The sequence below is a fragment of the Musca domestica genome, unplaced genomic scaffold, assembly GCF_030504385.1.
Source record: "Musca domestica strain aabys unplaced genomic scaffold, Musca_domestica.polishedcontigs.V.1.1 79, whole genome shotgun sequence".
NCBI lineage: Eukaryota > Metazoa > Arthropoda > Insecta > Diptera > Muscidae > Musca > Musca domestica.
In genome coordinates this window covers 1,063,969-1,075,077 of record NW_026712406.1, presented here as the reverse complement: position 1 = coordinate 1,075,077, position 11,109 = coordinate 1,063,969, and positions in this window count along the sequence as shown.

The window sequence follows — 11,109 nt, the reverse complement described above, 5'->3', positions numbered from 1 at the left end:
AGCTTACGAAAGTAATATTTTACAAAGCTTATTTTTTCAATAGTAAAAAATATTTATTTATTCATTTTTTAATTATTTTACACATTTCGTTCATTGATTGCCATCCCAGCTGTCACTGCATCCTGTTGCCTTGATACCTAGATGCTTTCTTTCCCCTTATTTGAGCTTCTGTATCTCCTCCACTTCTGTTGAATTCCTGCAACTTTTTGACGCCTCCATTCTGAAATGAGATTGAAATAATTTATACTACAGATTCCCAGATTTATTATTCATCATTACCTTACAGTTTCGTCCGGAAATGGGTCCTAAATTCGCGTGATTTTGATTTTAACCAAAGAAAATAATTTTTTGTTGACAATTTTCACAAAAAAAAAATCAAAACAAATTTGTCAACAAAGGACAGATTTGAGAAAAGTTTGTGCAAAAAAGTGTTTCTCAAGCATTGTTGAAAAATTCTTATGATAAACTATTTTCATAATATTATTCTCAAGCTGTATTGTATTTTTGGTATGTTGGGAAATTTGACAACAAAGGACAGATTTGAGAAAAGTTTGTGCAAAAAAGTTTTTCTCTAACATTGTTGAGGAATACTTACGATAAACTATTTTCATAATATTATTCTCAAGCTGTATTGTATTTTTGGTATGTTGGGTCGGTCTTGCTCTACTAAATATTTCTTAATATAATCCGTATCGAAGTCGTATCATGCTCGATACAGCAATGTTATTTGGTTCATTGTTGGTATGATCTGCTTCAGATAAATTTCAAATAAAAACTTTTTTGTTACGTTAGCTCTACTAAATACGGATAGTGGTGTAGGATATTGCATAGTCGGCCCCGCCCGGCTTTTGACATTTCCTTACTGGTTTTACATGAATTACTACCTAACTAACTACTAACTAGGGGATTAATAATTTTGGCCCGATTGAGTTTGACTGTTTTTTTTTCTTCGTTGCTATTTGCCTCCCCTTAATTGGGTTTGAAATTAAATTTCTCAGCATGTCCCTGTTCAACCCTACTGCTTTGCAGTAGCACTTTAATATTCCAGACATATCATCAGTGTGAAATTCAGATCTTTCTTGACTGGGCAGATCTACAATCAAGAGGAAATGTAGCATTTATGGTGGAGGATAAATATTGAAGTTAAAATCCGGCCACAGGAAGAAGACCTATTAATACCATACATTAAATGGCTATATTTCTGGACATGTGGACTTTTCTCTATAACGAATATACGAGTAATCCTTTTAAAATGAGATGCAAAAACCAAACAGTTTCATTTTTCAAAACATCTGTTTTTCTAATTTTATTTATTTTTTTTGTTGCAAAATGGTGAGACTTAATCTCTTTATTGTTGTTTTTATAAAAACAACGTTTGTTTATTAGTGGAGAAATGATTTTTTTTATTAAACATCAATATCAAATACAGCTCAGAAATACCTCTGCCAGATTTTATCGATAACAGTTCTGATTTCAAGTTAATGTTTAAATGGGTAATATTAGCCTGAACTGAAAGCCACAAATGCTTCGGCAAATTTAGTATAAATTGATTGAGGGTAGGATATTCCTCTGATATATTAGTTCCTTTGGACTTTAAATTTGAACTATAATCATAGTTGATATAATTTAATTCTCACAAATTCCCAATAAAAACTTTTATTTGTTATGTGAATCTCTACTAAATATGCAAAGGAGTGTAGGGTATCGATTTTAAGACTTTCTTTACTGGTTAAGTTTGAGTTTTATTTTATTTAATGAATAAGGATTTTAAAAATAACATTCTCTTAATTTACCTCTCATGTAGAAGAGAAGATGAAAAGTCGACATCATTTGGAATACGTTTGTTCCAAGTCAATCATATTTTTTATCAACACAATCTTAAAATATTCTTCAAAAGAAAATATGATCTCTTTACTACAACGGTGATCATTTACACATATATATTAATATATATAGAAACAAAAAACCCAAATCTATACATAATTATGTGTCGCATGTTCAATAAAAATAATAATAATAATATACTGATTTAAAAGTAAATTTAAATACAGAAAACAAGTCCTCCTTTTTGCAAAATTTTGTCTGACCATATTTAGGAGAATATTTCTTAATGTATTACAGAGTTTAATAAAAATAAAAGAGAATGCTCAATTAATAACTAACAACAGCATTATAATAAATTATTACCGATCCTTCTCATACACTCAAACAAATTTGTTGTAAATTAAGGCACACAAATTCCATTAGAATTGTAAAAATACAGCCACATTGTCATGCCTCCATTATTATTCATTCATTACTCACTCACTCATTCATTCATTCTTCCATTTTGCTCGAACAAAGCCCCTAACATCAAACTAAAGAAAAAGAACAAAAAAAAAAGCAAAACGAAATATTTTTTCAATACAAAAATCAATCCAATTTATCAAATCAAACTAATCAAATATTTAAACTACAAGAGAATTAATTCATACATATTTTTCTACTAAAATTACATACAGCAAAAAAGTAAAGAAATTAACTACTATGACAAATATTTATACTTATACTAAAGCATTACTAAAAGAAATATTGAAAAAAAAAAAAAAAACAAAAATAACTAACAATATTTTGCAAGAAAAAAAAAACAAAACAAATAATTACTACAAATAAAATAATCAAAATCAGTTGGAAAACGATATTGAAGAAAACGATCACAAAATGCAATTGCCATAAAATTATATTATAGAATGAATAGTAGAGTTGTACAAAATGTATTAAAAAAATATAAGAATTGTGTACTTGTAATTTCTAATAAGAAATGTATTTGGAAATTTAAGCAAGAATTATTGTAAATCAAGAATTGTTAAAATTTCGTTATTACTGGCCCATTTTTAAGCAGCTGATAAAATTAATATCTTATAAATTAGTTCTTCAACTGTAATTTGAGAATAAGCCTTGAGCTTCAAAAAGCTCAGCCGGCATTTTGGGGAGACCGTCGTTGTATTGTGTTTTTTCCTGAACATTTTTATACCCTACACCATAAGTTGGCCAGGGTATTATGTCTTTGTGCATTTGTTTGGTAACAAGCAAAAGGAAACTAGATAGACCCATAGTTCCTATTGATGATCTCTAGACCCTTTTGATTCTAACATTTAGAGTCGATTTATGCATGTCCGTCCGTCTGTCCATGTATTCTTGTAAACAAAGTACAGGTCGCATTTATTGCTCGATCTAGATGAAATTTTTTCAAAATTCGTTTATTTAACGCAAGGACGAACCCTTGGTTTATCTTCGTCCGATTTGCCTTTTATTGTGCATCAAACGTGTAATATCAAATTAGGCCTTAAAATAAGTATACCAAATTTGATCGGAATCAGCTCAGATATAGCTATATTTGGGTAAACATACCAAATACTGCTCAAAAATACCTTGGCTAAATTTTATCAAGATCGGCGCAGATTTGGATGTAGCTCCCATACACATTTTCGTCCGATTTACCTTTTATTGTGCACTATACGTGTAATATTAGCCCAAATGGGATGGAATAAAGCACTTACCAACAAGTTGAGTCTAGAAATAAGTATGTCTAATTTAGTAAAAATCGGTTCTGATATAGCTATAGGTCCCATATATATTGTTCATCCGATTTTTTATATTTGTTTTCCACAGCCGTAATATGCACCCCGTAACAACGATATTCGGGGAAATATATCAAATACAGCACAGAAATAGCTTTGCCAAATTATATCGAAATCGGTTCAGATTTGGATATATATTTATCTGATTTCAAGTTAATTATGCACCAAATGGGTAATACACGCCCGAATTGGAGAGAAGAAGAAGAAGGATATATTAGTTCCTTTAGACATTCAATTATAACTATAATCATAGTTGGTATTATTTAATTCTCACAAATTCCCCATAAAAAATTTTATTTGTTATATATAGCTCTACTAAATATGCAAAGGGGTGTAGGTTATCATAAATTCGGCCCGACATTCAAGACTTTCTTTACTGGTTAAAATTAAAATTAATAAACAAAATTCTTACAAAAAACTGGTAGATCTACTCCGCAAATATGTAAGCCTTTATATCAGTTAACCTTTGTAGTGGTTCTATAGCCATCGTATTTCGATCTAGCTGTGTCTGTGCATCTGTACGTCTTCTGTCCAGTTGTCTATGTTAATTTGAAATCAATCTAAAGCTCGCAATTATAACCCGATCTTAATGACATTTTGCACAAAGTTAGGCCTGGGGTCAGAATAGTCGCCCTTTTCGGAGATGTTCGAAGAAAATAAAAAATATCAAAATTTCCAAGCAACCCCTAAAAGCCACTTCTATGAAAAATCACAAATACATAAAAAATACACTAATGATCTTTTCGTTGACGTGTAGAGTCAGATATTTTTTTATTTCGATATTATTCAGATATGTTCACTCAAATAGCACAAAGTCACTTTATTTTAAATAAAATAAATATTGTCCGTCGACAAGTTTATTTGTTTGGAATTAGTGGTTGTTGATCAAGACGATCCTTTCTTTAGCAACTAACTTTTCTAGTTACGACACAACTTCGATCACCTTCTGTTTTAGAGGTCAAGGTCTATAAATTCATCCTCATCCATAACATCGGCGTGGATCGAAGGGGGGGGGTCTGATTGCGGTTGTGGAGAGGGGTTTGGCCTGGACCTTGACATGCTCCCCCCTTTGCACGTGTGCAACATTGACGGCTGAAGCTAATACCTTCATTTGAGTTGCGATTTCTTTTAAGATCTTTTTAGTTGTCTTCTGATGACTCGTTAGGCTCTGCTTTTGGTCGTGTTGTTCTTGGCGTCCTTCGGGGTAGCAATGGCGTTTGACCTTACTATGCCCCGCGTTTGATTCCTGTTGGATGTGCTCTTAGCAATGGGAGGGTACTTAGATTGCTTTGGTCTCTGATGCTGGGTACTTGAGGTTCGCCTGTCTGTCTGGCTGGTGTACGGTAACTCTCTTAGGGAGTGTCCGATTTCGTCCAAACTTGGTAAATCGTAATATTATTGTCAAACTTAGATCGAGTTCGGAGATGGACAATATCGCTCCACTTCTTCTGGTACCTCTCCCACAAAAAGTCAAAATTTTCACAGAAAATAATTTAAGCTTATAGAACAATAAACGTATGTCCCAAATTGTGCAAACTTTGCTAATCCCAATATTTTTTATCAGCAATATGTCAGGTGCGTAAATGGATTATATCGGTTTACTCCATGAAGTACCTCCCCCTAAGGGTCAAAATTTTAAATAATTATAACTCGTATAAAATGTGAAGTAAGAGTCCGATTGTCTTCAAATTACACACATCGAAATATTTATATTAACCCAAGGTCTAGTTTGAAGATGGAATATATCGGTCCACTCCTTCTGGTAACTCCTCCAAAAAGTATCAAAATTTTGAATATCCATAACCTACCTACCATAACCGATTTTCCTTTATTAAAGCCAAATTTTTTTCCAAAAATTTGGAAGAGAGAAACTGATTATTAAACCGTGAATATCAAGATGTATGGCATTCGCCCTATACGAAGTTTATGACAAATATGCTATTTAAAATTTTGTGGTGAATTAACCGCCAATACCACTTCTCTCATTCTATATTTAATGTCCATTGTTACGATGTCTAAAGGCAGAAATTTTAATGGTTTTATAGTCCACTAACCAATTTGAAAAAGCGTTTATGATTCTGTGTGCCACTACCTCTGCATGAGGAATTCCTGTCACAGTCATTGATCTTGGTGTATGTGTGTAGTGAGATCGATACATTATCTGTATATCTATGTAAAAGTATGACCAGGCCTAGTTTAAGACGAAGACTCTCAAAAAATTCAATACAAAAACAAGTGAAAAAGCAGCTAAGTTCCGCCGGGCCGAACTTTTAATACCCTCCACCATTTGGAAGGAGCTTAAAAATTTAAAAAAAATTGCCCCAAAAAATACCTCTCAAATGAAATCCCTTTTGTGGGGGCTATACGAAGACATTTTGATGCAATAAGTAATTTGGCATATGCCATAGTACCCATTACGAACTTCAATTACGAAATTTGAAACAATTCTGGTAAAAATGTCACTAAAATCATCAAAATACCGAATATAGGAAGGTACCATCATATGTGGGCTGTACGCTGTTCTAGAATACATATACTTTGTTGGGTCTGACAAGAGCAGTTAAAAACGGAATGTCAAATTTAGTATACCCTACATACTATGGTGGAGGGTGTAATGAGTGATAGTGTCTCCCTGACTTTCCTATTCACTGCAAATTTCAAATCCTTATGCTCGTCCTGAAATGTAAAATAGGAATAAAATTAATTCCTAATAATTTATTAATATATTTGTACAACTCTACTATGGTCCCAAGATTGGTCCTGATGATATATTTGAGAAAAAAAAATATATATAGGCCATACATTGAGCTAAGCTGTATTTTTTTTGGAAGAGGAAAAAAAAACATTTCAAAGAAAATATATATTTTTTGTAATTATTAATTTTAACATATCTCTGTGTTTAGTTTTAATTAATAAACTTTTATGTACTAATTTAAAAATATATATTTTTTTAAAAATTAATGTTTTGCTTAGATAAAGAAACTAAGTTTAATGCATCATCTCTCATCAGCCATTGTCATTAATATGCTTGCATATATATTTGTATGTATGTTTTAACATTTATTTTCATGTAACATTTTTCCCCATTGTGTAACAACATTTCACTACTATAAGGAATTGTTAATATATATATTTTTTAACAAATGATGACTCACATAATTTAATGTATTTTTTTTTCAATATGCCAATAACAAACGATTTTATTTGTAAATGTTTTAACCTTTTCCTAGTTTAAGTTTTTATTTCCGTTCTTAGTTTAGTTAGTTAGTGAGCCTTGGGTCTCTTTCAACTAAAACTTATGCTAATGATAATTAAAAAAATATTAAGATGAAATTTATAGCATTGATATTGATAATAATTTATACATAACATAAAAATATATAATGAAACATATAAACAATTATACTATAATAAAAATATAAACATAAGGCTATATAACTATATACATTACGTAAAGATATTTTGATTTTTTTTAAACAAATACTATATTAATTAAATAATAATTTTAACTCAAAGAGTGAGAAATGATATTTTTAAATAGTTTATGTTGTAAAAACAAAAACTCAAATCATATAAACAATTGCATTTTATTGCCTAGTTTAGGATTTTGCTGTGTCTCTCTCTAGTATGTTTTTTTGATTGTTTTTCTTTTAGTCTATACTGAAAAATTAATATTGAAATACTGTGTTACAAACAAACATTACATAGACAATATTAATTGAATAAATGAAAAAGAAGAAAAAAATGGAAATCATTTTTCGCACATTTTATCATCGACATAATCATCTTTTTTCGTTAAAACCAATCCAGTTGATCATGGTTAAAATGTTGATAAAAGATTTTCAAAATTGCTGAGCTTTTTGAAAACGTAACCAAATTCTGAAAACTTATAGAATAAATTTAAAATATTTACTCGAAATGTAAAGCAGGTTTGAAAAATAATCCCACAACACATTTCTCTGGCAAATTTTCAAATTAGTAAAAATGGTTTTAGTATCTGGAGAAGATTTGAAATCATGGTCCTTGAAATGTATATACAGGATATAGCATAAAATTTTAGAATAAGTTTAGATTTGTTCGAATTGGTCACCTTTGGCACGAATTATGGCCTTCAAATGGCCAATGAAACCGTCACACGCTGCCCGAATGTTGCTCTGCGGTATTTTGGCCCATTCCCGGCGAAGCGCTTGTTTGAGGTGATCGACACTTTGGTATTTTTTTAGTGCCAACCTTGCTTTCCAAAATACTCCAGACACAATAGTCCAACGGATTGCTATCCGGAGATTTTGGTGGCCATTGTGCGTTGGAAATGAAACGGGGAACCTCATTTTGTAAACATTCTTCGGTGGTGCGTGCTGAGTTCTGTTGGAATGTCCAAGGTCTGCGGCCAAAATGTTTGCGTGCCCAAGGCTTTAATACACCCTCCAGAATATTTTCGCGATAATATTCTGCATTTATTCTGATGCCATGGTCGAGAGCGACCATCGGCTGTTATGGCGACCCACACTATCACCATGGCCGGCGCTTGAGTTCTGGTGGCCAAGCGAAGGTGCACAGTTTCAGCTGACCTCTTTGGCAAGTAAACATGATCATTTTGTTTGTTTACAAACTGCTGGGCAACGAATTTTTTCTCATTGGAGAAAGTCAAATTCGGCAGTTCACCACTTCCGGCCAAGCGAAGCAACTCTTTAGCTCTTTTGAGTCTATTTTCTTGCAGTGCAAGTTCTTGGACTTTTTGGAATTTCAATGGCCTTACCCCGAGCTCATTTTTAAATGTTTGAAAATTCAACGGAAATGTTATCAGAAACCTTTAGAAGGTATTTGACACCTTCCAATTGTAGGTTTATATATCATATATCTCTAGAAGGACTTTCATAAGGTCATCTATAAAGGTATTCCATGTATGGAAGATCTTTCAAAGGTCTTCCTTCTATTGAAGAACTTCTATAGGACCTTTATCTACAGAATACTTTTAATGCCTTCTTCTAAATGAATTTTTCCGTTGTCATCAAAATATATTCTAGGCAGACCACCGAAATCCCTCGAATTTCTACAAAGCGTAAAACTCTCTCCAATTTGAGCAGGTGCTCTCCTGGGAACAGAAAAAAATCGAGCCAACTCAATTTCTCGATGTCGCTCGAGTAGGAGTGATCCTATTTTCCCCGTTTTTGAGTGGGAACAAAATTCGTTCAATGTCGAGAAGATTTTACTCTTTTAGAGTTGGTCATACCGTTGTTGCAACATCAAAACCGCTTTGCCGTTGCACACTGTTGCAGTTCGACTCTTTTTCACACTCATGGCGAATTTTCGCTCTATTTTGAGCGATTTGCTCCCACTCAAACAGGAGAGTTCCGATTCTCTCCCTCAAAAAAAAAAAAAAAAAAAGTGAAGAGTGAAGAGAAGACTCCGTAAGAAATCATCTACGAGCAAAACTGCTTTCGCTCCCGAGAGAAAATGAGCAAATCTCTGGTACTCTAGGTACTCTTCTGAAGGTCTTCTAGTAATGAAGACTCCAATCATCAATATATATAACCCTCAGCCAAATGGCAACATTTAATAGGCTAAATGTGTCCCATTCAAATTACGGGTTTAGACCCCAGGTATCTTTTGACCAAATCCGTTTCAGAACATATAAAGGTGTTTGTCCGATCGCCTGTCTGGCTGGTGCGCCCGATAACTCTGGAAATAAGTATCAGATTTGGTTCAACCTTAGTACATCGCAATATTATCATAGAACTTGGAACGAGTTCGAAATTGGGAAAATCGGTCCAATCCTTCTGGTACTTCCCCACAAAAGGTAAACATCTTCAATGAAAATAATTTACCTTATAGGCTAATTTTACGCAAACTTTGCAAATCCTAATATTTTTTATCGGTGCTAATTGAGGTGTGAAAATTGAAGATATCGGAACACTCCATCAAGCACGTCCCACACCAGGGGTCAAAATTTTGAATAATTGTAACTTTAATAAAATGTGAAATAAAAATCCGATCCGCACAACTCAATATTTCTAGCAAAACTAGATCTGGTATGAAAAACTTATAGAACAGACCACTACTCCTAGTACCTACACCACAAAGGGTAAAAATTTTTAATAACCATGAAGCTCATAAAATGCGGAATATGCATCCGATTCTGTTCAAACTCGACACATCCCAAAATTTCATGATCTGGTGTGAAGATAGGATATATTGGTTCACTACTTCCGGTACCTCTCCCACAACGGGTCAAAACTTGGTTTAATTAAAACGCTCATAAAATGAGAAATTAGCATCCGATTCCTTTCGAACTCTACACATCCCAATATTTCTAAGAATGCAAGATCTAATGTGAAAATGAGACACATCAGTCCGCTCCCTCTGGTACCTCCCCCACAAGGGGTCAAAATTTTAAATAACAATGAAGCTCATAAAACGCGAAATGAGCATCCGATTGCTTTCAAATTTCACACACCCCCACATTTCTAACAATAAATGATCTGGTGTGAAGATGGGATATATTGGTCCACTCCCTCTGATACCTCCCCCACAAAGGGTCAAAATTTTAAATAACTAAAACGCTCATAAAATGAGAAATTAGCATCCGATTCCTTTAAAACTCGGCATAACTCAACATTTCTAACAACACATGATCTGGTGTGAATATATCCCATATCGGTCCACTGCTTCCGGTACCTCTCCCACAAAGGGTCAAGATTTTAAATTACTAAAAAAACGCTTATAAAATGAGAAATATGCTTCCGATTCTCTTCAAATTTTACACATTTCAATATTTCTTACCGTAAAAGATGTGGTGTGAAGATGGGATGTATCGGTTCACTCCCTCTGGTACCGCCCCCACAGAGGATCAAAATTTTGAATAATTCAAAAACTCATAAAACGCGAAATGACCATCCGCTTCCTTTAAAACTCGGCACATCCAAATACTTCTAAGAAGGCAAGATCTCGAGTGAATAGGGGATATATCGGTCCACTCCTTTTGGTACCTCCCCCATAAAGGATCAACATTTTGAAATAACAAGAAGCTCATAAAACTCCATATGACATCCGATTCGCTTTAAATTTCACACATCCCAATATGTCTAACAATATAGAATCTGGTGTGAAGATGTGGAATATCGACCCAGTCCTTCCGATATATAAATAAAAACTCTTCAACGATATTTTATAGGGCCTGAAAAATGTTTTCTTCGTTTGTGATTGTTTGTCATTCTACTTAAAATAAGTCAAATGTAATTCACATAAGTATTGGTTAACCTCAGAATTCAGAAATAGTCCATTTTAACCATGATAAACTGATTGCTGTTTAAACTTACCCTCCTCAGCTCAACCACTCTCTCACCCACACCTCCCATTGTCATTGAAATCAATTTGAATGTCTGAGCATTCATTCAGATGCCGATATGTGTCATCAAACCGTTTTATTATAATTAATAAAATACAATTAAAAAAACAACAAAAACAAAGAAAAAACATTGAATGAATGAAT